This window comes from Carlito syrichta, unplaced genomic scaffold (assembly GCF_000164805.1).
Source record: "Carlito syrichta isolate Samal-C Ts95f unplaced genomic scaffold, Tarsius_syrichta-2.0.1 Scaffold303021, whole genome shotgun sequence".
Lineage (NCBI taxonomy): Eukaryota > Metazoa > Chordata > Mammalia > Primates > Tarsiidae > Carlito > Carlito syrichta.
In genome coordinates, this window is record NW_007247117.1 from 52,578 (window position 1) to 56,145 (window position 3,568).

General features: G+C 34.0%; 1 protein-coding gene and 1 pseudogene across 3 annotated transcripts in view; one reads left to right on the forward strand and one right to left on the reverse strand.

The window, feature by feature from the left end:
• Positions 1-3,568, forward strand: part of CCT6B (chaperonin containing TCP1 subunit 6B) — a 57,411-nt gene that overhangs the window by 31,158 nt on the left and 22,685 nt on the right. The gene's annotated exons all lie outside the window — the stretch shown is intronic.
• On the reverse strand, positions 2,494-2,843 carry LOC103259802 (annotated as a pseudogene).

Consider the following 3,568-nt stretch of genomic DNA (forward strand, 5'->3'; position numbering starts at 1 on the left):
CCCCTTCCCCCTCCTCCTCCTCCTCCTTTCTCTGTTTTTTAGATAGAGTTGGGGGTCTCACTATTTATCCAGGCTGGTCTCAAACTCCTGAGTTTATGCAGTCCTCTTGCCTTGGCCTCCCACAGTGCTGGGATTACAGATGTGAGCTACTACACCCCGCCAAGTTTTTTAAAAAACAGTTTTGCTGGCTGGGCATGGTGGCTCAAGCCTGTAAACCAATACTTTGGGAGGCTGAGGCGAGAGGATTTCCTGAGTTTAGAGAGGATTTCCTGAGTTTAGTGGTTCGAGACCAGCCCGGGCAACTTGGTGAGACCTCGTTTCTACAATAAACCAAAAAATAAGCTGGGCATGGTAGTGCTTGCCTGTAGTTCCAGTTACTCGGAAGGCTGAGGCGGAAGAATCACAGCAGGTCGAGGCTGTGGTGGCTGTGAGTGTGCCACTGCACTCCAGCCTGGGCTACAGAGTGAGACTCTGACTCAAAACCAAACCAAAACAACAACAACAAAATTTTGTTGAGATATAGAAGACATATAATAAACTGTACATATTTAAAGTGTACATCCATGACTATCACCTCAATCAAGATAATGAACATATCCATTACTCCAAAATGTTTCCTCAGTGCCCATTGGTAATTCTTCCCTCCTGCCTCTCCCATGCGGCCCTATCCCCAAGTTTGCATTTTCTAATATTTTATATGAGTGAGATAGTATAGTATGTGCTCCCTTTTTGTCTGACTTCTTTTACACTTCATGATTATTTTGATATTCATTGGTACATTATTTTATCTATCAGTAGTGCAAAGGCAAAAGAAAAGTTTTTTTATTGCTAATAGTATTCCATTATGTGAATATACTACAATTTGTTGATCTGTGATAGATATTTGGTTATTTATGGTTCCTGGCTATTACAAATAAAGCTGCTATGAACATTTGTATATGTCTTTTTATAGACATATGCTTTTGTTTATATTGGGTAAATGCCTAGGAATGCAATGGCTATGATAGGCATATGTTTATCTTTTTAGAAACAGCCAAACTTTTTTTCAAACTACCATTTTGTACCTACTGGCATTGTCTGAGAGTTCCAGTTGTTCTCCATCCTTGCCAATACTTGATATGCTCAGTCATTTTAGTTTTAGCCTTTTTAAAATTTAAAAAGTCTTAACAAACTGTGGTTTTAATTTACATTAAAAAATAAGAACTATAGTTTTAATTTGTGTTTTTCTAATGCTCATTGATATTAAGCATCTTTTCATTTGCTTATTTGCCCTTATATATCTTTGATGAAATTCCTTATATATCTTTGGTGAAAGTTTTTGACCTTTTAAAAATTGGACTGCTTTCTTATTGTTGAGTTTGAGAGTTCTTGATATATTCTGGATACAAGTGCCTTTTCAGATATATGATCTGCAAATTTTTTCTCCTCTGTGACTTGTTCTGCCATTCTCTTAAGTGTCTCTCAAAGAGAAGTCCTTCATTTTGATGAAGTCTAATTTATCAATTTTTTTCTTACATGTATTATGTTTTTGGTGTGGTATGTAAGAACTCTTGACTTAACCTAGGATCACAAGGAGTTTCTTCTATGTTTTCTTCTAAAAGTGTTATAGTCTTAGGTTTTACATTTAGGTCTATGATTTGTTTTAAGTTAATTTTTGTATATGTTGCAAGGTATGGATCCAAGTTCATTTTTCACATATAAGTATCAGATTGTTTCAGCCCCATGTTTTGAAAAGACTTTTCTTTTACTATTGAATTGCCTTCGAACCATTATCAAAAATCAGTTGAATCTATTTTTGTGGTTCTATTTATATGCTCTTTTCTCTCTTCCATTGTTATGTTTGTCTATTTTAATGTTAATGCCATATTGTCTTGATTACTGTAGCTTTATAACAAGTCTTGAAATCAGTGGAATTAATTCTCATATTTTTAAAAAATAAAATGGCATTTATTATGGATTTTGTAATCAGTATATAGTTATATATTTAAATTTTATGTTATATACATAAGATCATAGCCAAGGAGATTAACCACAATTTCAAGTTTTATCACCAGCTACTTTTGCTATTTTATCACATTTAAAAATATTCCCTCACTATTTACTTCAAACAGTGACCTTTACATTTGTTTAGACAATAATAATTAAGGGTCTTTTCTCTTGTCAGAGTAATTTAAAAAATTAAATGCATATTGAAGATACTACTAAAGAAACTTTTTGATTATAATCTCTGCATTGAAAATCTGTAGGGATGTTTCTAATTAATTTTCAAATCATCCCACAACCTTTCTGCTCAAAGAAACCACATCTTTGAAGTAATCTGTCAAAAACTGAATCACAAGACCCTATTGCCATAATCACCAATTTTAACAAGTCTCCTAAATATATTCTCTCAATTTTCCTATTATAAGATGTCAATAATGTGGACATACTTTTAATATAATAGAATACTTAATTACGTCAGTTTTCCATCAACTCACCAAAGTCGTTTAATGATTATGTTGGCCATTACCACTGATTGGCAGGAGGCTCTTCCACTGATGGCTCCCAAGGTTTCCATTGCATCATTTTTCTTGTCAGACTTAGTTCATTTTCACCCTGAAGAATCACCTCTTCTATTTGGTCACCCTGAAGTTGGTCTTCTAATTTCTTAACATCTGGTTCTGCTTTAACCATAGCCAGTTTCTGATTTGTAATCTGTTCTGTATACTTTCTATATGTGACATTTTTAGGGATTTGCTCAAGAACATCAAGAATCTTTGTGTACAATATTCTTAGCTCTTGTGTGGAGTGTCACATACAGCCAATCCCACGAGGCCAGTGGTCTTCTTCAGCACCCCCGCCATAATAGCGCTGATGAGCCAACGATGCGCAGCCCTCTGGGAAATCCTCATATTTTGTTCTGTTTCATGTTATTTTGTTTATTCTAACTCCTTGAAATTTCCATATGAATTTTAGAATCAGTTTGTCAATTTCTACCAAAAAGATTGCTGGGATTTCGATTGGAATTTTATTTAATCTATAGATCAATTTAGGGATAATTCATAACAATATTGACTTTTCCAAGTAAGGAACATTGTCTGTCTCTCCATTTATTCAAAGCTTGAATTTATCTCAACAATATTTTATAGTTTTTAGTGTATGAGTCTCACACATCTTTTTTCATATTTATCCCTATATATTTCATATATTTTATTGCTATTGTATATAGTTTTTAAATTTTTATTTTCTGATTATTAAGTGCGAGCATATAGAAATATAATAAATTTTTATTTTATTTTCTTATTTTTTTAAAAATATATTTTCTATTTTAAAACTGTGGGGTACACTTAAGGGTTAGGTATACAAATATGCATTGTTCAGGCACCCTTGTTGATAAGGGGTGTCCTCCCGTCCCCAGACAGATATTGACTACTGTTAATTCCACCTCCCTTCCCCTCCCTGTCCCCCCATAGTTTCCTGCCACTATCAGTCCTTTTCTTATAGTATTACGATAGATGTTCAAGGTCCACTTATGAGTGAGAACATGTGCTACTCAGATCTTTGTTTCTGTGAGAGATCACTCAGTATT